Source organism: Heterocephalus glaber, unplaced genomic scaffold, assembly GCF_053883595.1.
Source record: "Heterocephalus glaber isolate CG9 unplaced genomic scaffold, H.glaber_assembly_v1.0 deba00001532, whole genome shotgun sequence".
Lineage (NCBI taxonomy): Eukaryota > Metazoa > Chordata > Mammalia > Rodentia > Bathyergidae > Heterocephalus > Heterocephalus glaber.
In genome coordinates this window covers 14,913,636-14,939,530 of record NW_028258330.1, presented here as the reverse complement: position 1 = coordinate 14,939,530, position 25,895 = coordinate 14,913,636, and the positions used below count along the sequence as shown (strand labels likewise).

General features: G+C 35.2%; 1 protein-coding gene across 7 annotated transcripts in view; it reads left to right on the top strand.

Moving 5' to 3' along the window:
• The window catches only part of Plcb1 (phospholipase C beta 1), a 794,669-nt gene that overhangs the window by 125,269 nt on the left and 643,505 nt on the right, over positions 1-25,895 (top strand). The window lies entirely within an intron of this gene.

Genomic DNA, 25,895 nt, shown 5'->3' with positions numbered 1-25,895 from the left:
TCTGTAAGTACTGAGCACTAATAATGTGCCAAGAACTTTGTTAACTGCTGGGATTCTGAAATGGAAAGATAGTTTCTTATGTTTACATAATTTTTAGAAATGACACAAACAAAGATATGCAATAGATATAAGAATGTCTGAGGCTATTCAGGCTGCTGTAACAAACATACTTGCAACTGGATAGTGAGAATTTATTGCTTATAGTCGTGCAGGCTGAGAAGTCCAATGTCAGACTGAGTGAAGAACCTGTTCATCACAACTGTTGTCTTTGAACTGCATCTTTTCGCAGACAAAGGGCAAACGGACAAACAGGCTCCCTCAAACCTGTCTCACAAGGGTGTGAATCTATCCATGATTCTGGAGCCTTCATGATTCTGTCAGCTTTATCTCTTAATAATACCTCATTGGGGATTCAGTTTCAACATGAATTGTGGGGAACACTGATGTTCATTCTACAGTCCTGAGGGAGGACGAGGTCAAATGCAGTGAAGCCTTCTCGGGAAAAGCCTTTACTTCTGCCAGCAAGAGTAGAGAGGGCAAGCTTGGAGAGGAGACTTGGAACACAGAGAGGAATTTTCTAGGTGGATAAGATTAGAGTGGAGGGGCATTCAAAACATGAGAAATGGCATAGTCACAAGCACCTGAGGCCTAAGAAGCTTCTAGAACATATCAGTGACTTGAGTTATTAGAAAATAAATTGTAAGGCAAAGAGAGGCTGCAGTCGCATGGTTGGGTGGGCATCGGGTCATAAAGAAACTGTATTTTCAGTTTGAAGTGCTTCCTATATTTCTCACCAGCCAGTTATTAGAAAGCATGTACTCTTTTAGTAGACATCTGTTACGATTGTAAGAACAGGAAAGGGAATTTTCCAACAACATAGATTATATAGCTGTAAGTGAGATACAAACCCTGGTCTGCTTGCTCTCAAAGCCTTCAGAGTTGGAGCAGATTATGTAATGATAAAGTTTATAGTGACATCCTTTGTTTGCTACTGTAAGGACAACTAGATAAAAATGCCCATGGAGGAAAGAAATTTATTGCCTTGGGATTGGGAATCTTGATATTCACATGTTATCACTGGTAGCTCAGTACTGACAGCTGCCCTTTGTGACCTCTTGCAAAAGGGCCCATGTGATAGTACCTGAGAGTTCATTTAGGTCTCCAGATGTTCAGTACACTAAAGATAAGAAGTAAGAAAATGTAGTTAATAAAGGAGGTGGATTGGGATGGTTCTTCCACTGTAAATGGATAAAAAGAAAGAAACTCAGTATAGGAACTTGGGCTCCAGATCCAGTTGCCTCAACAACATGGATGTTCTCGACCAAGCTTGACTCCAGGCATCAGAAGCTGCTGGTTACAGTGTCCAAGAGAAGGCAGATTTTCCAATCTGTAATGCACAATCACCCAGGTCTCTAAGATGGTGTTACACTGCTGACTTCACTTGAGAAATCACTACCTATGGGTTGGTGAATCCTGTGTTGGAGTTGCAGAGAGTTGCTAACACCAAGGCATCTTGATAGTGTGCAACCTTGCACTTAACTCTGCAGTTTTGGAATGGCAGAAAAGAGGACGAGAAGCAGGGACTAATTTGTGAAATTAGTGATGCCTAATTATATCCAGTAATCTCATGTAGCAGTAGAATAAATGTGAGGTTCACTTTGATGAAAATTTCAAGTTTATTAAATAGCTATCTATGGATAAGAAATGCAGCTGGATCACACTGTCCCTAAGATTGCTTTTAATATTACCTCATTAGTGCACCAAAGCAAATTGAATTCTCCCTTGATTAACATTTCCATTATCCCTCATTCATCTCTGCTATATAGAGCACTGAGTATAGAATTCACTGACAAGACCACTTTCTGTTTCATGGAGATGTTTGTGAAGGAAACACTATTTCATGTCTTTTTGCCACAGGTATAACTTATTAGTATCAACTAGGTAACGTTGAAATAAAATAGTTTTATATTGACATTTCAGTTTTGTTTCTCACTGCTTATATTTTGATGATCACATGTCCAGGTTTATCTGGGATAGCCTGGTTTTATGCCTTTTTTCTTAGTGTAATTCTTAAGAGTGTCCATTTCACTGTCTATAGTACTTTAATTTGGAAAATAAATCATATAGTCTTGTATAACAGATGCCCTGAATATTCTACTCCATACTCTTCAAACTGCCCATTTCCAAGTGCTCCTGTGCACATTATCCTATTGATATTGTGTGCAGAGCACTCTTCTAAAGCTATGGAACTTTTTTCCCACTCCTAAAACCACAGAAGTTTAGTCACCTGGCAGCCTGGAATTCAGGGATATTTTCCTCCTGCCCAAAGCATCCTTAAATCTATTGCTCATTAATCTTAATTGATGATTAAATATCATTTGTTTTTTCCTATGAATGTCCAGTTGCTCCAGTGCTATTCATTTAGAAAAAAATGCCTTTCCCTATTCCATTTTAATGGCATCCTTGTAAAAAGTTAAGTGGCTTTATGTATGTGCTTCTATTTCTGGAATCTTTTCTCATTTATTGGTCTACCCTATACCAACACCAGACTGCCATAGTTACCTTCAGGTGACTGTAATTTGCTGTCAAAGCTGAGATTCTCCAACTTACATAAATACACTGTGATCAAACCATGGCCAAATACATTGCTGGCATAATGAATTTTGGGGAGTTTATTCACAAAGAGAAAAGTGAGTATTGAGTTAACAACCAACAGCATCTTCCATACTACATCATATATTATAATAAGATATATGTTTTTATGAATAGTGCTTTATCCTATTTATCTCAGAAGAACACCTCCCCAAACCTTCATTATGACTCTTGGACACATTGCCTTTGTTACTAATGGAACAGCTTTTGGAATCATCTCATTGAGATTTCCAGAACAAATATTCCGGATATTCCATTTACATTGTTTGAGACACTGCAATTGGAGAATGACTATGTGATGTAAAAACTGGAAATTTTAAATTAAATTGCAGTACCATTTGAATAAATTAGGATAGATTTTTGCCATTCATCCTGTGTATATTATTGGGTTTCTGAAACTACTTATTGTATTGATTTTTAAAGGAATCCTTAAAATGCCTCTTTAAAATGAATACAACATTTTACAATTTTGAGATTGTATCTACCTCATAATATTTTCTGGATACGCTTTTTAAAACAACTTTCTTGAATACTGGTTCAAGTAAACCTCTCAACATTTCTAAAGTAAGATTAATAGAAATAAGGTCAGGCCAATGTGTCTCCCTAAACATTATTCTGTTGTCCAAAATAAAGTAATTAATAAAACCAGTAGTTACAAGACTGATTTTGTCAGGATGGCTATAAACCAAGCTCCTTTTTTTCTGAGGGACACTATATACAGATTTATAAAATTGTTTTCTGGCTGCCAATCTTGGCCTTTGTAACTTCTTTTGACCATAGTTCAAGACAGTAAAGTATAAACAACTTGAAAACTATAATCTAATATTGGCAACTTATTTTATATAGCTATGAGAAGCTTTTTGGCTGAAATAACATGTACTTTTTCCAGAAGATCCATTTATGTCACACATTAAAAACTAACTACACTACCAAGGCATGGGAAAGAGTGTGATATGTTGTAGTTGTTGAAGGTTTATTTTATCTTGAATAATAAAATTACCCATCTACCTAGAATTGAACTTAATTGTACAATATTTTATTTCCTTTGGCAATTAACCCAATAGAGGTTTGAAGTAATATATATGAAAAATGCTTTGTAATCTGAAAAGCACTAGGAAGTTGTTAATTGTTGTCATTACTTTATTGGCAAAACTACCTGTGGCCACTCAAGATGGAGAAAAAAGTCTTAACAGTGAGCAAAGAACAGCTCACCCCTTAGGCAAGTACTTTATCATCAGAACATTTTTTAATGACTGTGATTCATAGCAGATGAAAATTAACTCCAGTTTTTTTTCAAACTAGAGGTCTTGACCCATGAGTAAGTTATGAATCAGATTATTGGTTGGAGACCAGCATTTTAAGAAAATGAACACTAGAATAAAACATAAGAGAATATACTGGAAAATTAGGTAGTAAAAATAAAGATTGTTTTGAAATTTCTAAGTACATACATATATATAAGTACACATACACTTTCAGAGACACTGGGTGGAAATATAAAACGTTCTATTTATGAATCATTGCTCAAAAATAAAGCCAATCCAATAACATGTTATTGCTCTCATCTTTGTTTTAAGCATTTTAAGATCATTATAGTAGGCCATAGACTTAGCAGTTATTATCATAAATTAAATTTTACCACAAAATATTAAGACTTTTACATATCATCTGCTTATTGTTCCTGAATTCATATACAGTGTAAAGATTTAGCCATCAATATTCTTTTCATAAACCATTGAGTCATTAAAGTCAACTATATATCCTGTTCAACATATTTCTTGAGAATTGGGACTATATAAAAAAACTCAGGAAAATATATTAAGAATTTATGATTATACTTTATGATAAATGGTAATTTAATTTTTCTATAGGACATATTTTCTAAATAGTTGATTCTCCAAAAGTTGATACATGTTTTAAAATACTTGAATTTTTAACATATATTTCCTGTAGCAGAGTCTGTATCAGTTAATTATTGCTGTGTAACAAACCATCCCCAAACAAGTGATATAACTGCTGCTTGTTTGCTGTCCATTCTGCGGGCTATCATTCTAAGATGGGGCTTTCCCAGCAGTTCTGGTTTCAGGTGGCTCCCTTGTGTGTCTGGTCAGCCATGGATCTGCTGAGCAACTCTGATCATGAGAGTTGGTTGGATGTTGGTGGGTGGACTTCGGGACTGTCTCAATCTGACCATTTCACACCCTCCACACACTAGTGGAGGCCAGCATGGAAGACAGAGATGGCACTCTGAGAGCTAAAGGGACTGTGGAAGGCAGACTGAGGCCTAAATTAGAACTGGTCCAGCATCACTTTGGCTGCATCCTGCTGGCTGTGCAAGTCACAGGCTAGCTCAGATTTAAGGGGCAGGAAAAATTCTCTTACCTCTTGATAGGAGAGATGTCAGAGTTTCAAAGCAAAGGGTAGAGATACAAGGAGGCTTCTAACTGGCACCATCAATACAATCAACCTGGCTGGTCTTTTCTTTCCTGAATGTAAAGGAATCCTTTAGACAGTCTTTTCTGCTTCCAGCTGAACTCATAGTAAAGAGAAGATTAATGTGGGGAGTATTCTAATCCATTTGTTAATAAGTAGAACATTTACTTAAACTGGGGAAATTTTCTCTCTATTTTATTATATAATAAATAATGCTTTTAGTATTATTGCTAACAGAAGGATTGTGTTTGTTCTGAGAACATTCTGAAGCTTGTTCCACTGAACAATGGCTTCCCTAGAAGGGTGTGCATAAATGAATTATAACTTAAAACAAGTGTTGTACTTTGAGCCCTCAGTTCAAAAATATTTTTTACATGAACTCTCTTCTCATAGAAAAGTCCTCTGAAAGTCCTGCTTTTCAGATGGAGTGTTCCCCAAAGCAACCTTCACATGTAAAAAATAATTGCTATACTTAGCTCAAAACTTGGGCCAGGAAGGCTAAAATATCATTTAAAGCTTGAAGACAAAATGAATATAATCTGCTGAGAATAGTTTCGTCAAGTAAGTTTAGAAATAACCAGGTACTAAAATAATTTTTGCATAATTATTTGTTTCTTGTTGAACAAATTAGGAAGAAAAGGAGAGGAATTAGAAAGAAAAGTAGAATGGGTACTGATAAATATCTATTCATATGGCAATTATTTTACAGTATAAGGAAAAATCGAGTTAAATATGGGATTTGAATATACCTATCTGCCCTGTAGAATTTATAATCTAATATACTTATTGAGGTGATATTATGAAGTGGATAAGAAGCCTGAATCCTAAGACAGACCACCTGGGTTTGAAGTTAGGCTCCATCATGCATTACCTGCATGTCCCACGTTACTTGATCTTTTTATACCTTCTAGTAGAACAGGGATAATAATGGCTTCTACTTCATGAACTTGTCTTAAGGATTCTGTAAATCAGTATGTGTGGAGGACATTGCACAGTGAGTAGTTTGTGGAAAATGCTAAGTGTTAATCCCCCTATCAGTATTTTGGCTGCTTTCTATTCCATCTTTGCGCCTTCTCAGTGCTCCACTGCATATTTGTTCGAACCCACATGTTGCGCGCTTGACCTGGAGCCTGAAAGACAGACATAAAAGACAAAGGCATTTGTGCCCAAGTACTTGGCAGTCATCCCCACCATACACTCTGCACAGATGATGACGTTTTCCCAAATGGGATACAAAAATTGAAAGTCATTTGGGATGTCCATGAGACTTTTTTGTTAAATGGTTGCGTGTACACAATGTCTCACACCAAGATATATGCTTTTTAAGCTGTTAAATAAAATATATTGATTTAGTTGGAGTTACTAAATTTTATTCTTACTCTATGTTTCTCTGAATACATGTTTCACATTATTATGTAAGGCATGATTTTGGAAAAGAACTTATAATATATAAAAGTATGCTAAGCCTAAGAAAGGTGGCACATTTTCTACACTTGGAGTATCTGAACATTTTAATCTTCATTTGGTGATTTCTAATTGTCCCCAAAAATGTGTCAAACTGAATTTGCCACAAAGAAAAGGAAATTATTTAATGTTCTTCATGAATCCTTAGACCCTATGAAAAGTGTTGATTGACTGTGGAATTTCCTTGGAGAAAAGCACTGTCAGTACTGTTAAATCATTATGACTGACTTGCTGCTCTTGATTTGGTCACATCCTTGTCCTGTGTGGATTTATATTTGCTTTGGAAGTAGTAAGCTATATGGTAGGAAAAAGCTTGGTAAATGAATTTCAGTCATTCACTGAAGAAATGGGTCTGGAGTTCAGCCTTTCCCTGTGAAGTGCTAGACTCTTATCAATCTGATTTGCCCTGACTGGACTTGATTGTGAACATGAGTTTATCATGGATTTAAATTAATCACTTTTGCAGAGAAGACACTTAATTCAGTATTCTGATGTTGCAAGCTCAAATCGGGCAGGTATTTCAGTTATCAATAAATACCCGAAATATGTTTTAAAAAATTTAATTAATGCTTTTTTGGCTTATAGTATAATATGATAATGCCAGACTAGGCATTATTAATTTCTAAATTTAAAATTCATGTATACTTTGTGTAAAGTAGATGTTACCTGTATAAGTCTATGATTATACATATTTTCACAACTATGGGTCAATTATGGGTAATGTAGAATTAAAAATTTTCTTCTGTCCTTGGAAAACTCTCAATATGACTGGCTCTCTTAAAACCCTAAGTCCCCAATGTCACTTTTAGAATTTCTTTTTCCCCAAAATTTGTAGTCTACTTTAGGTCAGGCTTCTACAATAAAATAACGTAGAATGGGAGACCAATAGATATTTATTTCTCACAGTTCTGGAGGCTGAAAAGGCCAAGAACAAGGTGTTGGCTGGCTTGGTGCCTAGTTAAAGCTGGCTTCCTAACTTGTACACAGTTGCTCTCTTGCTGTGGGGGAAGAGGCTTACATGATCTTCCTTTTGTGGGTGAGGAGGAGTGGGAGGATGAGGAACGATCTGAGAAAACTATCTTCCTCTTCTCATAAAGGCTCAAACCCATCATGAGCCTCCCGACTTCTTGACTTAATGAACTTATTTTCTCTCAAAGGCCCCAGCTTTTCTATGTAGGAATTTTGGGGTGACAGAAACATTCATCCCATGTCATCTAACAACATGAATGGATGGTGATGCAGTATGGGGTTGGAGGGATTATTAACAAAGAAATCTTCAGAGTAGGACCTGTATTTTTGAGCTCCTAACTCTTGAAAGGAAATTATTCTTAGGTCCAGGATTTGGCCATGTTGAGAATAACTTGTCATCTTCCTGATGCTGTGCATAATTCCAGTGTTTAAGAGCATAGGCTTTGGCAGCAAGTATGCTTGGATTCAGTCCCAGCTCTACCAATGACATCAGTCATTAGCTATGTGATTTTGGTCAATTTCAATTTTCTCATCGATAGAATGGAAATAGCAGTATCTATCCCATCAGGCAATTTAAGGATTAAATGACTGAAAGTATATAACATTTTTATTTCTAATTTTGGCACATGGTACATTAAGCCAGTTATTATTGTTAGAATTATTTAATTCAAATTCTTTCATTCCACAAGGAAATGACAGTACCATTTAAGACTTGCCAAAGGGTGGGTGAGCTCTTTAATATCCAAATAATGATATCATTATCATTTCTAAGTAAGTTGAAGCTTTTAACTAGAAGAAAACTTTGATAGACTGTAGAAGCAGAAATTTCACAAACATTTTTATTCTTTCATTTATGCTTTGAAAATACGATCACTTACAAGTATGGGTATATCTCAAGTTTATATGTCAGTGTTGTCTTGTATTTAACCTTACTTATGATTTTACACTGCATAAAGTGAAGTCATTTCTAAGTTAGAGAAATGCAGAGCAAAATGAATGTTTCTAAAGTTCCAGTCAAGTTTGCTAAGTCAAAATAATATTATTAACAAAATTGTAGTCTTTTTTTTTACTGTAAAAGTTATTGAATAATAAGAAACATGTACCAGGAGAGAACAAATAGTATTTAGTGATTTGTGAACCATCGTTTTATTATTTTTATTTTTTTCTACTATCACCATTAGGAAGTCATCCAAGAGTCATTGTGGAAATAAATCATTGGAATAGGGCAGAGAATATTTTTATTTTAAAAATAACCATACTGACCTGAATATTTATTTGGAATGAAGTAAGATCACTTAATTTTTTGTAGTCTCTTACTTGTTTTAGTCACATACTTTGTTAACTTGCCACTGAGCCTCTGAATTTTTCTTTAGCAGTCAAAGTCAATACTGAGGCTTTGGGGAAATGATGTTAACTACTGCAAAAATAAAGCTGTATAAGAAACCACTTCAAAACTTCAGGCTTAAAACAACCTCTTATTGTTTCTAGCAATACAGTTGTGTTGGTTCTGCTGTTCTGAGAAGATCTCAGAAAGGCTCATTCATGTCTGTCATCTGCTGTGGGTTAACTAAATACTGTCTGAGCCTGCATGAACTTGCATGGCCCTGGCATGTCCAGGACATCAGCTAAAGGGACAGAATTCTGTTCATATGGTACCTTAATCTCCTCGAAGGCTAGCTCTGGCCTTTTTTCTCCAGCTAGTCCCATCATATTTTCATTCCAGTCACATAGCCGAAATGCTCAGGCATAATTTATTTTTGAAGCAAGTCAACTAACATCCTATTGACCAGAGCAAGTGTACAGGCAAACCAAGAGCCAGAGTAGGAGGGAGCTACAAAGTTACAGGGTGACTAGAGGTTGCTACCTGGACTGTTAGTGAAATCAGTCTACCTCAAATAGGATGCATCCACTTCACAGAGAAGCTGGTACTTTTATGGAAAATTTTACCAACTGCTCTTTTGGGTTTTTTTGGTCATACTGGGGACTGAACCCAGAGCCTTGTGCATGCTAGGCAAATGTTCTGCCACTGAGCTATCTTCCCAACTGCTTTTATTTAGAGACAGAGGCTCCCAGTTTGCCCATCTGACCTTGAGCTTGCAATTCACTTGCTTCGTCTCCAGAGTAGCTGGGATTACAGGCATGTGGCATTGTGTGCAGCTCCAACTGGACTTCTTGCATAGCCTCTCTCCCAAGATGCCTTGCCTGTCATCTCATCTGCCTGCAGAGTGTCGTAGGAATTGGTCATTTGAGATGACCAGATAAGCCTGCTGCTACTATTACCTTAAAGAAAAGGCACAACTTGTTGGCAAAGCCAAAAATCTATGATACTGACGCTTGAGCCACTTATCTTTACCAGAAATGCCTGAGAATACATTCCAGTGGCTGGGGAGAGGGAACTTATCAATGCCCAGCAAACCATAATCATGCCTTATTGGATGATACTGGTACTGTGCCTAGATTCTCCTGGGCTGATGATTCCCTAGCTGCTGCTAGAGAGGCCTCTCCTTTCCCCTCCTGTCCTCTCTTCTCCTCTGCACCCCCTATCAACCTAGCTCCTTCTTTAGAAAATTCTTAGTCCGAGGGTCTGAGATAGCCTGCAGTTTGCCTCAAGACTGTTCTGGCTCCATATGGGACCATCTCAGTAGTATGATCCTAACTCACTAACTCCTCTGGGACCTGGCCCAGAGTAGAATCCAGCTGAGACCACGGCGTTGCTCAGCTTGGTTCCTGACCCCAACTGCCTGGCTCCTTCCCTTATTCCTGATAATCACCCTCAGTGCACCACCTGCATTCACATTCCTCCCTCAGCCTGTGGTTTGGGGGAATACAACACAAGATACATTTTATAATGTTATTTTTAGTCATTTTCTTTATGCACTTGTGAACTTCCCATTGACTGCAGCCCAAATGCCCATCAACTGGAAACTGGATAAAGAAAATGTGGTTTTTTTTTTTTTTTTATAAAATGGAGTACTACTCAGCCATAAAGAACGAAAAGCTAGAGTCATTTATAGCTAAATGGATGCATATCGAGGCCATACTCTTAAGTGAAATAAATAGGACACACATGTGTAAATACAGAATAGTTTCATTAGTGTAAGAAACTGATAGTGTAAACAAGGGTTAAAATGATTAAAATGAGTAATTGATAATTTGAAATAGGAAAAAAGGTCCAAAGATGAAAGAATGAAGGGAGGGGAAGGGGAAAGGAAAAGAGGGAAAGGAAAAACTATGAGAAAAGAAAAAAAAAATGGAAATGAAATCTATGTAAATAGGTAAGGGCAGAGGGGGTGAAGGGCGCACAGGTAATGGGGAAAAAAATAAGAACCGAGATACATCATGTACAGGTACAAACACCCAATGATAAATGTAAATGAATTGTATACCTAAAATGGAGCAATAAAATGTACCAATAAAATTAATTAAAAAAACATAGAAAACATCTCAGATATGAAATGAGGTGGTGTTGTTGGGGATATATATTATTAAATGACTAATTTCCAAATTGTCTTTGCATGTGTAAGCATTGAAGCAGTCTTGGAGGAAGAGATATCAACTGTATTTACAGAAAGTGAATTTATACCCTCACTTTGCCTGGCTCTGCCACTTATTCGCCCCTGAGAACTTAGGAAGATCATTGAACTTGAATCTCAAAATCCTCATAAGAACAATGATAATAATAGTAATAATAATAATACTTGCAAGAAATAATGTTGAAAAGTAAGTTAAATGAGATAATACATATCAAAGGGCTTTTAAAGGAGGTATAGATTAGCTATTTTTATTTGTAAATAAAATATTCAATGCTGGCAAGATAGAATATTGAGGTAATACAAAACAATGATTTTTTTGTTTACTACTTTTTTTCAAAAACTGATTTTCTTGCTGTTTTTATAATTTAGTCAAAACTGAAACATAAGTTTTTTATCTCTATCCTGGGGAAATGAAGACAGATTTTTGGCTTTCAACACATTAGACAGTAATATAAAGGAATATGCACTTCATTTTATCATTATGTTTTTATCTTCTCTTCTGAATGCTACTTCAGACATATGGCAAAAGAAACCTTAAGTTAGTAAGCTTTGAAGACTAAATAATAATTTAAACATTTATGGGACTTGTAGATGATTATCTTTTAAAAACAGCTAATTTTATTGAATTCTACTGAGCTTTAGTAAATTTTGGGTATTACGATTGGCAGATTGTAGATTTATTCTGGAAATGCCATATCATAGTTACCATATCAGTGGTAAAAATCCACCTATATTTTGGTTCAGTCTAGGGTTAAACTAACAGTAATGTTTTTAAACTGGGCGTTCAGAATGATTACCAAGCAGTCGCCACCTCAGCAACTATTTCTGCTTAATGAACATGAAGTGCTGAGGACTTTATGCAGCACTGCGGTCGAGATTCACACACGCAGCCCAGAGTGCCAGTGTGTGCAGAAGAACCTCTTGCGGTCACTTTTCTATTTACACTGTGTTGTCTTCCTTTGCTTCATTCTCCTTCTGCCTTCTGAAACACGTGCTCTATTTCTTTCCTTAAAGATATTTTTGTTGTCTTTTTTTTTCCATTAACTTTATTGGTACATTTTAGGTATACAATACAGTTATACATTCATCATTGGGATCTTGTACCTTTACATGATGTATCTTGGTTTGTTGTCATTTTTGAAAAAAATTTTGTTAGGGCATTAGAGAAATTCAAGGAAAGGAGAAAGAGTTAGCAGAGTTAGATTCCAATGAAGGTTGTCTCTGATTATTATGTAATGTGAATGTGTAATAAATAGGAAAGAAAACCCCAAAGATTGTGGTAATGGGTGAGCGACAGTGTTGGACACATCCGTATGGGTGTTCATATATGTCATGGCACCTTCATTACTGAAAACAAATCAACATGCATTATTAGATTGAGAGATGGGTCAATGGATTGATTAATCAACAAATTCATTACTCTGGAAAAAATAAAAGAGCATGGAATTTTGCCAAAAAAAGCTCTAATTGTGAGAATTCTTAATATGACTCTTAAGTTTGTGTTGATCCTGATGTGATTAAAATATAACTTTTTTGCTCTTTTGCTTTTAAAAGTAAAAATTGGTAAAGATTTTTATCTCTGTTGATAATAATGAGAAATAATTGATCTAACTTTTGATTAAATGGCTCAGTCACATCACATTTAAAAATTACAGAGCTGCTATTTTATAATTGGCTTCAGTCCTGTCTTGTAACCTTTTGCTGATAGAGCAAAACAAACCTACACAAATATGGAAGAAATGATCCACAGCCCTTACCAACCCCCATGCCACTCAGAAGAATGTATTATTGTGCATAAACTCAAGCTGAAAATACTAAACATTCTTCAGCCTGTGGTGCATGTTAATTGCTGTCTACTGTGGGATTTTTGCTATTTAAATTCTTTTTTACAGTAAGATTCCTTGAAAGTGGTAGACATCATTCTCTTAGACACTTCCGGCAAGTGTAGAATAAATGTGGGAATGAAAAAGAGATAGGAGACAGGAGAACCCCTTGGCTTCCTTCAATTTTCCATTCTAGGGACTAGTCTAATCTCATGTTGCTTTGTTAATTTTATAATATTTTAATTTAAGGCATTCAGTAGTAGGTTATGTGATTGAAACTGTTGGGTCTCTGACTGTCTGATTAGAAGAACTGGCCATCTGTGCTTTTGTGAAGTTGTTCCACAGCCCTCTCCAGTATAATCATAAAATTCTATTGTTTCATTTTCACTTCTGATAGAATTAAGGGTCCATATTTTAAAATTATTGAACATTTTAAAATTAGCTTAAATTTATTTTATGAAAAACATTATATTACTTTAAATTCATAATTTGTCTTTGTTCCTGACATTATTACTTTCTATCTTTTGATCTCATGGTAGAGAAATTTCTGCATAAATTTATCCAAGAAGTATGGCATCTATAAACACTGAGCCATAAGACAGTTTGACTTAGAAAACATTTGAATAATAAAGAAAAGGGGCAAGACAGAGAGCTTTGTCAAAGGTATAGTTATTCTTAAAATTTTGTAAAATTAGAGTTTGAATCTCTTGGAATCAAAGCCAGAAATAAAACTTATATTTATGTAGGTGTATGGGCTTAAGCATTCTACAACACTGTTATATAACTGAGATAAAATAAGGTAACCCTGGTTAAAACATCTTTTAAAAGAAGAAGCCAAGTTATATAATTAGACTGCATTTATCAAGTAGCATATTCCACCTACACAGACTCTGAAGAAAAGACTGAAGAACTGGGGAGGGTAGGATTTCTAAGGAATGATGACTAAGAACAGTTTGATATGTGCAGGGTGTTAGCCTTTCAAAGTTTTTTTTTTTTTTAAGTATCATGTAGAACATGCATAGTAGTGCCTAATCACCAATGCAGTTTAATCAGTCCAGTTTTGGAGGCATAATATGAGTGGAGTGATTTGGGAGACAGTACTTGCCCTTTAAAACAGAGTCTAAGGAAAGAAAGCAGGAACATCAAACTAAGAATGTTTACTTGAAAAGCTTACTTTCAGTATTGGAAAGTAGAGTTATCAGGTGTGTAGAAAGCACAACTTTTGTGTCTTGAGCTATATGTGCTAGGAGATTGGACTAATATAATGTTATCACTGTTATAGAGAATGCAGAATGTTTTGCTAGTTCAACAGCATCACAGAAAAGTGCAAAGGAGAGAATGCAAAAGTGAGGTAGTAAGTAATAAGGAGCTTTCGTATGGTGATCAGTGGTTTGGGGAGGAGCAATAAATAGAGCTTAATCATTCCAACCACCACTCTTATAGTTGCTTCTGTTTCACTTCTTCAACAATCTTGATAACATGTCTCTCACTCCTGCAGGATAAAATCTGAAACAATGGTAGCTCCTGCTGTTGAAGTGTATTTGCTAATTGAGTACCAACAAATTGGAAAATTAAACTAACAATTTTCTAAATTGTTTTCTATTATTTTCTTCAATATTAGAGTTTGTTGAGACAGTGAGAGAAATGTCCTCTTACCAACTCTGTCAGACACCAGAAGGTTAGTGCCTTTTATTTGTCTCAAATTTTGAGTGGCGACTTTGAGTAAAAAAATTTAAAAAAAACTGTTCCTGCCAAATTAAGTATCATCGTTGAGACTGCCAGCACTGCAGTTGATATGCAGCCAGTCTGCAACTATTTATGCTCCCTTCTAGGGCTATCTGGTTTGAACATGAAATGCATATGTGGTTTCCCTGTTTTCCATGGAAGTGTGCACCCATGAAAGAATAATGTAAATCAAAGGAGGACAAGTATAAGTAAAGCAGTGACAACAAACACGGAACAATGACTGCCAAGACACTGACTGATCCCAGTTAATGACTTGGTACTAGTGAAAAACAAAATTTATCAAATAGAAGAGGAAAATTGCTGCAGATTCCAACCTTTATAAATGACTGTCATCTATGTGGTATGAAATAAATTTTAGCAGAGAAGTTGGCAAATAACTAACTTGGTATTTAAAGACATTTGGTGTATAATGTAAACATTTCATAGTGTTTATATTGCATTTTGTGGGTTGACTTTTAATGTGAAAGAGTAAACACTTCTGACACTGATGGACTGAAATCAAAATGTTTCAAAAAATTGGCCCGTTGAAATTGCTTCTTTAAATTCATTTTTCATTGTTAATTTTACTTGTCTGAAGATAAAGGCTAGACTTTAAGCAGAGCTAATTGAATTGAGCAACTGTAATTTATTGTAAACTTCTATGCTGGAAACTCAGTTGCCAGTTTGGTGACAATTGAGGAGATGCTGAAATGGTGATGCTTTGTTGCCAGGAATCTTCAGCTGGAGAAATCTAAGCAGGGAGCCTTAGCCTCACTGCCTGAGCCGATGGAAATAACTGTATCTCAAGTGCTCCCTTCAAAGCCAAATTTTCAAAGCTCCTTCAAAATATTGGATTTTGGGAGCTGTAACAATTTTCATTTACTTGAAGAAATTGACTCCCAGTAGACTTCAAAGGCATTGCTCTTCTGCATGGATTGGCTTTTAAAAGTTAAGTGTGAACATAAATTGGTCCTCAAATGCTACTGTGTGAATAACATGGGCAATGGCCTGAGTGGATCTGGGTTCTGGCCTCACTACTTCCTTTAATTTGCACACTGGTATCCCCTTTCCTCAGTCACTTGAGGTGGGCATGGTGGTGGAGTAGGTGTATTTGGAAAAACTGTTTCCTAATCTGTAACAGCAGGAACACAATAATTTGTAGAGGTAACAACATGGAAGATGCTAGTGTAACTTTATCCTTAAATTCTGCTCAAAGTAATGGAAAGGAAGATTCTGGAGAAAAACTATCATATTATATTAGTAGATGTCATGAACGGGGAAAGGAGAAACTGATAGAGTAATTCCAATGTAAGAACTTATTTTAGAGGCTGGATACGTCCTTTTAACCATTTTCCAGATTTGCTTGCAGTCTTTTTTTAAGCATGACTTTTTTTGGTAACACACATCTTTATGTATGTATGTATGTATGTGAAATAATGAAAAACAAAAATAAAATTTTAAAGTATTTACCTTCAGCTTTACCACTCAAAAGTAACCATTATTAACATTTGGTTAGCATCATTCCAACTATGTTTCTAAATACATGCATATATACATGTATATATATATGAAAGCATAGTTTTATAAAAATGAGATAATTCTGTAGATACTAGTTTATTATGAAGCCTTAAAATTCTACTTTTAGTATTGATTACTTCTCTGTGATGCCTGAGAACTTTCATACTCTGCTGAATTTCTTCATTCTACTTGATTCCATGTCTTGAGTTTGGTTATGTGTATCATTATTTTTACATTGCACAGGCTTAAAGTGTTCATGTTATCCTAGAACCATGATTTCTGTGTTTGATTAGTACCGACATCATATTTAAATGGAAACAATGTTCTCCATCCACTATATTGTTTATATTTCTTCTTCTGTAACTTCGCTTTGTTTCATTGTCAAGGTCTATTTAAATAAAACATACAGAAGGGCTCATAGGTAGGTGTGTGTGTGTGTGTGTGTGTGTGTGTGTGTGTGTGTTATGAGATCCCACACGTTTGCCAAGACATTTTGATATAATGTTCTTGGGCCCCATTTATAGCCATGGCTCCATGCTCTTCTAGCACTAAATGTTGCTGTACCAATGTTTAAGAAGAACCTGTTCTTTCCCTGTAATGAGTTATTTGCTTTTTATGTGTGGATAATAAAAGAAACAATTGGTTTTTATTTTCCTTTGAACTAGGATATTTTGCATAGTTGCTTTGCCCTTTTTCATCTTGCTTAGAAAGACTTTTTCAAACATTTTGTCTTTTCTCATAAAATATTAGTGACCTCTTGACTTTCTTCCTTTATCTGAGACCAGAGTGTTTTCCATTCATGGGCAGAGAGATGGGTATTACAGTTTTGAGAGATGTTTGAGAAATGGGTATTGCCAGTTCTTTCCATTCCTCTGAGAGGGGAGGCTGGAGCACTTATGGATGCCATATACATTCTTAGATCAGGTCTGTTTTTTCTTCTGACATTTGGTTAAATGTTGTGTATCAGGTTTACTTTAGTGTGTGTGTGTGTGTGTGTGTGTGTGTGTGTGTACTTTCCATTACATAGGGAAACATCTTTAGAGTTTAGTTTTATTAGTTTATTTTGAACTTCTGGATGGATTCATCCTTTTCTTCAAAGAAAAGCGTTCTCTCCCATTATTCTCACTTGGGGCATTTCTGCTATTTTCCAGACAAGGGAACATATAAGATCACTTATTCAACTTGTTTCTCTCTCCATGCCTGGCTATGATCAAGAATCTCAGCATGGTAGGACTCACCAACAGCTTGGAGAAAGGGTCAGTGCTTAAGAGTCAATCCCCAAACTTCTGCTATTTTCTTAGCTGTCAGAGTTATTGCATTGGGTCAAGCTTTGTTTTGTGTTTTTTCTGTATTCTTTAAAACTAGATTACTCATTTTGAAGTGTATTCTGTGAGGCAGTTTTCATCTTCCCTCAGTTTTAAACCTGAAAATCAGCACAGGATTTGGGCTAAGCAGAGAAAGTTGCTCTTCTTGCCTTTGAAGGTGGTTTGTTGTCCCTGTAGGGAAGTTGTCTGGAAGGGTAAAACTGCCCGTGGGAGCAAAGCTTATCAGACGGGTATTTAACTGAACACCTGCTGGCTTTTACATTTTTAGTTTTAGCTTTTGTCAGTGTCAAGAGTATCATCTTTACCCTTTTTTCTCACCACTTATACTCTGAGTAAGAAAGAACATGAACATCCACACCTCAGTGAGTTTCTTTTTATTGGGAAATTCTTATTTTTTCTCTAGACTTATTTTTCCTTGCCCTGAAGAAGTTAAAGAACCAGAGAGAGATAGAGATAGGTAGGTAGATAGATAGATAGATAGATAGATAGAATATCAGATAAGATATACCATGCATATTATTTTAAAAACCCATCTTTGATGTTTTGAAAACAAAACGTAGCGAAATCAACTAAAATAATATGCTCTTATTGAAATGCATGCAAAGATATTTTCCTTTCCAAAATATTGTTCTGCAGAAATTCTTACCAATTTGGAAGATAGAATTACATGAGATCAACACCCCCAGTTAAAAGGTTACCTGTCTGTTTTATTTCCAAATACTATTAATTGAATAAGATTGGTTTTATCTGCTTATATACACTGTTCACATATGAGAATAACTAAATATGATGTTAGATTCTTCTGCTGTGTTCCTTCTGTATATAGAGTGCTGCTTGTGAAATCTGCCTCATAGTGGGGTTATGAGGATTAAATGAGTAAATAAATGTATAGAAAGCACCTGGGAAGCCCATAATAAATATTATATGTCCAATTGCTCCTGCTGCTGTTGTTATATCATCCATTGGAAGTTTTCTCATATGGGTTTGTTCTTATTGAACAATTTCCTTGAAGTCATTAGTGCTATAAATAAGATTTTTGCATAATACTTATAGTACAGATTTTATTGATTTTACATTAATTAAACTTTTGTGTAGAACATGTTTTGTTTGTTACAATGTGATGTAAAGGATGCCAGTAGACTCTACTGGAAACATGCCTCATGTGTCTCCACCAACATCCTTCTGGATCAATGGGCCCAGGCAAGTAAGGAAGTTGCATATACAGCAGCACATTCATTGCCCCTCCATGAGAAATGGCATAGGATTAAGAAGTTTGATTGTCATATTCCTGATTCAGTCTTGACCCCGCTACTGTGCAGCTCATTATTCATTACTTTGCATTTTTTCATGAGTTTGATTCCCTTCAAAATATATAGTTATTTTAATTGATGATTTGCTTTATACCATCTATGATGTTTTATACCATCCATGTTGCTCAGGTATAATCAGACCTGCAGCTGTGACACTATCTGAAAGTATGTTAGAAATGCAGGATCTCAGGTTCCAACTCACACCTGCTGAATCACAGTTTGTGTTTTATCAAGATCTTACCCAAATCCACATGTGAGTGTTTGATGCTACACTGCCACAGAACTGAGACTTTCTTTAATAGAGCAAACTATGACACTCAAGAACCACATTATATGAAGAGATTTTATACATGTGAAATGGATGCTCCCAACTCATAATGAACAATTACAATTTAAAACCATAGGCAATTACCATTGTTCTCCTAATGGATTGGTAAAAATGTAAGGAGGCAACAATATATTTGTGGGTTATCTAAAAACAGATATTGGCATTGCTAGGAGTTGGGGATAATGGAAATAATCCCTAACAGTATTTTAGCTTTTCAGAAGTCTCTCCTTTAACTCAGCAATCCTACTTGTGGAATTTATCCTACAAATACACTTGCAAAATATCTTGTGCAAAGATATTTATCACAGCATTATTTGTAAATGTTTGTCACAGAAGGGCCAATTATATGCCCTTTGGAAATGTATTCTCCTATGCAAGAACAAACGGGCCCCAAAATGCTTTTATTGGCATTGCTTTCATTAGCCTCAGAATGGAAATAACCCAAATATTCAGTAACAGTAAAACAAACATATCTATACTTAAAAAAATACAGAAAAGGCAAAAACTGGAGAAGTTAGAACATTTGGGCATTGTATGGAAATATAGAATGGAGTAGCTGCTGTGGAAAAAAATTTGGCTATTCATCAAAAAGTTAAATATAGAATGACATTATGATCTGACAATTCCACCCATAGATAAACTTGCAAAAGAATTGAATGCAGACTCAGACGGATACTTGTGTGCAGCAAGAGCACCCAATAGTATTATTCACAATAGACAAAATGTGGACATAACTCATGTCCATCCACAGGTGAATGGAGAAGCAAAGTATTTTAATATATGTATTATACATATATATAAAATGGAATATTCCACTTTAGAAAGAATGAAGCTCTGATATTTTTTAGAATATTGATAAACCTTGAAAACATTACACTGAGATAAGCCAGTGACAAAGGACAAATATCATATGATTCTACCTCTATGAATTACTTACCCATATGCATATTCATAAAAACAAAAGAGACTAGAGGACATGAGGGACTGAGGAAAAGGAGAGTAGAGAATCATTATTTAGTAGTAGAGAGTTTATATTTGGGCTGATGGAAATACTGTGGAAATGGGTAGTGATGATGGTAGCACAAAGGTGTAAATGTATTTAATGCCACTGAATTGTATACTTAAAATGGTTAAAATACTAAATTTTATGTTCCACATATTTTGCCATGATAAAAAATTATAATATATTCATGTAAAATAATATTACAGGCATACTTTGGTACTTGACTCCTTGGAAATTCATCGAATTTTATACTCGATACATTTTGATGTGAAAATTTTGCCTCAGTATTCATTTGTTTTGTACTGAACACACAAACTAGACCTTGCCTTTTGACTTGTTACCTTTTTCCACCCAAATCAGTTTGTTTGATACTTGTTGTTTTGGGTACTTGTTGCACTTCTTGGAAGCAATCAACAGTGAATACCAAGGTACCATTGGATACAATGATGAAAATAAATATAGCTACCACAAGTACACTGAACACAATAAATCCCTCAAATACAAGGTTAAGAAAGCCATGTGCAAAACAATGCATACTATTAAATGAAGGCAAGTTCATTTGTATGAAGGACAACTAGGCAGAACTAAACAAAAGTGTATACAACTGAAGTAAGTGATTAATGTAAAAAGAAAACCAAGAAAGGAACTTCCATGGAAGGTAGGTGTATTAGTACATTTTTTTTTTTTTTTTGGTACAGAGGATTGAACTCAGGTCCTTGTGCTTGTGAGGCAGGCGGCAGAACCACTGAGCTAAATCCCTGGCCCTTATTAGTACATTTTTTGTTGTTAAAATAAAATTTGTGAGACTGTGAACATTTTAAAGAAAAGAGATTTATTTGGCTGACAATTCTGGTGGCAGGAAGGTCTGAACAGGATGGTGCTAGAATCCGTGTAACAATTTGGCAGAAAAACAGAAAGGGAGCTAGCCATGTACTGAAGGGGCCAAGCCTGCCTTTATAACCACTATGAGAACGAAAGCACTCTGTGAAAGCTGCATTAGTCATTTCTTGGTAATTCCCCCAGTGATCTGTGGACCAGTCTTCCGGCATAGGAACCCTTGAGGACATACTCCATCCACGTCCAAACCACAGCAGGTTTATGGATATCGGTAGCGCAGAGTGAATAAGAACCAAGAGGGCACATGAAGATTCTTCTGGGTCATTGCGAGTGTTTCGTTGGGGTGTTCACTTCATAGTGATTTACATGTTGGTGCATTTTATGCACATGCAAAATATATCACAATTAAATGTTTAAAAATAAATATTAAAGAACTGGTTAAGTAGAGGGGATGGTGATGGGGTAACAGGATATGGTGAGCCTGACTCAATTTATGTCATGTTTTATTTTTTTGACTATGTAAGTTTTATTACATTTAATTTCCTAAATCAAATTTTTAGACCAGGAAACTATCAAATGATCTACATTAGGTAACTGCCCAAAATTTTAATTACATTTCCAGTCTATATCAATTCCACAAAGTACAAAGACTTGTTTTGTATAGATGTAAAAACAATTCTGTTGCAAATGAAAGTATTAAATTTGATTTCTCTTCACAACCTAACATTCTGTATTATTGCATTTTGAAACCCTGCTTTTTAGCATAGGTCATTAAATATTGAACATTTAATTATCTCAAATGAAAAGGGAAAATATAAAAGAAAATAGATTTATTTCCTCTTTTTTCAAACTTGAAACTGTTTGACCAAGGCCTGGGCTAGGGTAGTAGTTCTCCCCAAAGGGGCTCACAGCAGACCACGTTCACTGTCTTATTTGGCTAACCCATTAAATTTGGGAATAAAGCCATCTGCCCAGGAAGGATCAGGAAGTGTTAGTGGACCAAAAGAGTAAAGCTTGTGGTTGCCCAGGGACAGCTGCTTCTTGCCTAGCCTGGTGTCCTCATCAGATGATCCTCTTCATAGACACGCAAAACCTTCATTAGCTTTCTGACGATTAAAGTCTGATTTGCGGGAAAGATGGCCAATTGAAAAGGAACTGGAATAAACAGTGTCAGTGTGTTTCTTTCAAAACTATGCATTTAGACCAAAATCACTCTCATACTGGGGATCTGCAAAGTAGCTACCGAGCATTTGCATTTGCATCTTAGAAAAATTACATTTTGGGGAGGCTATGGTTTCTATTTGGGTGGCTGCACTTCACTTAAAATTGCTGGGAGAAAGAGAGAGCGAGAGAGTCATGTAAGTAAACCTAGAACTTTTTAAAGGAGTTTTCCTTGTTTTTTTCTTCTTGTGCTATTGTTTGATTAAATTATTTTAAAAAATTCTTTTAAAGGTAGGTACCATGAACTCCATTTGGTAAATAATTATGCAGTGAAGATCAGATTCTTAAAGTGCAGAGAAAATGAAGGTGTTTGCTTATGAAGATCATAAACTTTTCAACTCATTGCACTAATAAACCTTTACACAGCAAAGAACAAGGATCTACACAGAGTTGAGTCCAGTGGCCCTTCTCTCAGTTTCTTCTTCCGTCCAGAAAGAGTTTGTGACTGTGACCTAAAAAATTCTTAAAAGTATAGGTAAAATTTATAGGAAGATTTTCCCAGTGTTATTTTCTTGGTAGGGTTGTAATTTAACCATTTTTCCCTATTTTTTCTTTTAAATTAACAATAATGACTGATATGGTTCCCATTGAAAAGTATGTACTTCTACTTGGTCTACTTTATTTCTATCTTTAAAGTTCTATAAGAAGGTAGAACACAATTACTAGAACAATAGCAGGCATTATTCTAAGTTCTGAGTTACCAAGTAACTTAGAAATTTAGGAACATTTGACTTCTCATTTTATTTTGTACTTTTTTTCAGTCTCTTTTTGTACAGTTGAGTGTATTTTTTAGCTAATAATATTTTCATAAAAAGGACAACTATGGATAAGGGATAAGTTATAAAAATATGACCTGGAACATGTTTTAAAAATTTAAAATCGGCATTGTAGCATTTCCATATATAAGTATACCAATGTACATATATAAACATACATTTTATACATCCTCATGTAACTATGTATATCATGTTAGAATGCTCTGGTTATCCACTTCATGGGTCATACCTTGTAATTACTACATACGCTGGTGTGCATCTAGTACACGTTGCAAGGATTCTGCATTAGAATGTGCTCTCTACTGTATGTGCTGTATGTTCCTCAGCAGAATGAGTAATACCCACTATGAGGATCCAGTGTTCATCACACATTACTGTTCTTCTGCCTGCTGATTTTTTCTTTTAATACAAAGGAGAAGAGCATAGCAATGAGACAGTGATCTAAAGCATATAAATCATGCTTCCTCCCCTCATGATCCTAATTTTGACTTTTATTGCCTCCCTGGGGGACAAGGTTATGAGGCCTCGCTGTTAAACCTGGGTGAGGTCAGTTGGCCTTGTTGATCCCTTTCGTGGATCTCTAGTTCTCAGATTTTAAGTCATCTCATATTTTAAATTTGCATTGGAGCAAGGAAGGGATATAACCGATTTCTTCTGCTCCTTTTAGATTATGCAAAGGACACTGTGTTAAATCAATATTTTGCTCAGGCTTTTGGTCAGTGATGAAATTATCTTCATTTTATGTTGACAGTGGCAGTCTTTTTTTTTTTTTCTGGTACTGGAGATTGAACTCAGGACCTTGAGCTTTCGAGGCAGGCACTGTGCCACTGAGGTAAATCCCCGACCTGTACAGTGGCAGTCTTGAAGGAGTAAACAAACAAATTTTCTTGCCTCAAGTACACTTGTTTAATAATATCAGTGCACCAAGAAAAGGGGAAATTATCAATCAAAACAGTTGTATAATTTTTTTTAATCATGATCCTCCAAGTCAGTTCTTGTTCTAATTACTTTCAAATAAACCCACAGTTCTCATATTTTCATGATATGTTCACTCTGAGTTAATAAGAGATCTTGATAGAACATTTGGGAAGTACTCGTTAGGAAAGTGGATCTAGCCCCTGTTACAAAAGTCCAAGAGTCTTATGATTCCTGATTGTTTTCTGTCCCATGTTACTCTGAGATAAGCAGTCAAGCATGGTGTCATGCTTCGTGGTGTCAAGAATGTGGATACCTTCCATGTTTCTCTGCTGTCCTCAAACATTGCTTCTACTTCTTGAACTAAGATGGCTGCTTCAACTCTAGCCTTCACGGTCATTTTCCAGACAGAAGGATAAAAGAGAAATAGAAACTCTTGTCATTTCCAGAAGTTGCACCACTACTTAAACTCCATAAGACTGTACTTAGTCACACAAAAGGAAACTGTGAAATTATGGCTCAATTCTTGGTAGTCAAATGCGCAGCTAAAATGAGTGGTTCTATTACTACAGGAAGAAAGCAAGTATAAAGAAGAAAATAAATACCGTCCTCCATAAACTCACCTACTAAAATAGTCACTGTTAAATTTTGGCATAATTCCATTCATTACTTTAATGCATTAAAAATTTATAAACAGTATTCCACTGTGTAATATTTTTGTTTAATTTAATAGGATACGTTGAACATTTTCTGCAATATTTATCATCCTTTAAAACACTATTTTAATGACTGGATAGTGTTACATACTATATATATGTAACAATATATTCAGCGAAATTCTTACATTTGAGTATTTAGATTTTTTCTAATGATGTTCTAGAGACATGTATGCTTATAAATATTTTAGTGACTGTCTAACATACTTAGAAGTACAAGTCACATTTTTAAGTATTTAATGTATTTTGTAAAATTGGCTGTCAGAAAACTGGCACAAAGTTATACAATTGTATCAATGAGTACTCAACCCACCAAGTCTTTTCCATTGCTTGATCCTAGGTTTACGATAACTAATTGGATAGCTAACAAGTAGTCTTTTATTATTGTTTTAATTTATATTTCTTTGATTTTGAACAATATAGAAACTTTTAAAACAAGTCTTGGTAATTTGTCATCTGGTTCAAATTTCCTTCCTAGGACCTTTATTGTTTTTTCTACTTATAAATTTATGAAAACTCTTTCCATGATAAGGTTATAATTTATGGTTAAATCGGTCTTGTCATTTTTCCATCTTGGAGTTAGCTTTCTGTTTCTGTAAGTGTTTATATTCTTGGACAGTTGACCCCTATAGAACAATATTTATTTATATCTAGTGAGCAATCAATAATTTTTTTTTAAGAAACCACAGGCAGTTTAATTACAGTAAAATAATGTTAGCAGATATTTTCTCCACTAACTCAAGGACAAGAGCGATCACGGGAAGCATGTATCACACATCCTGATTTTTGTGTGTTATGAAAAAGCTGAAAATACAGGAAAGCTCATTAAGTGAACAGCCTTTAAACAACAGTTATAGGTTTAGCTTTTTAACATGTTACATGTCTTAAATACTACCAAAAGTTAGTTTAATTTATAAAAGATAAACCACTGCTGAATTTAAAAATAATAAAACAAAGAAAAACAACATCATGATGGAAAAAACCCATTTGGTATGCATCATTTAGTATCTTAAATAAAAGACTATTCAAAGAAACAGGCTATGTAACCGATGAGTTCCTGGTCAAGAATGCTTTCTGTTAAATGCTTACATGTAATCAACAATACAAACAGGTGTGTAGATTGGACTTCCAAGAAGTATGAGTGTTTTTAGAGTATGTCACTGACCAAAATGGCTTCATCAGCTGGAATTTAGAAACTGAAAGTTAGTAAAGGATGACTTAGAATGTCTAGTTCAGATTTTCACTTGGCTTTAAAATATTAAGTTTCAGAAGAACCATAAAAGTTTTATTTTAATCACATTTACCCAAAAAAGTGATGCAAAACATGAAAACGGGCTTTCCTTGGGT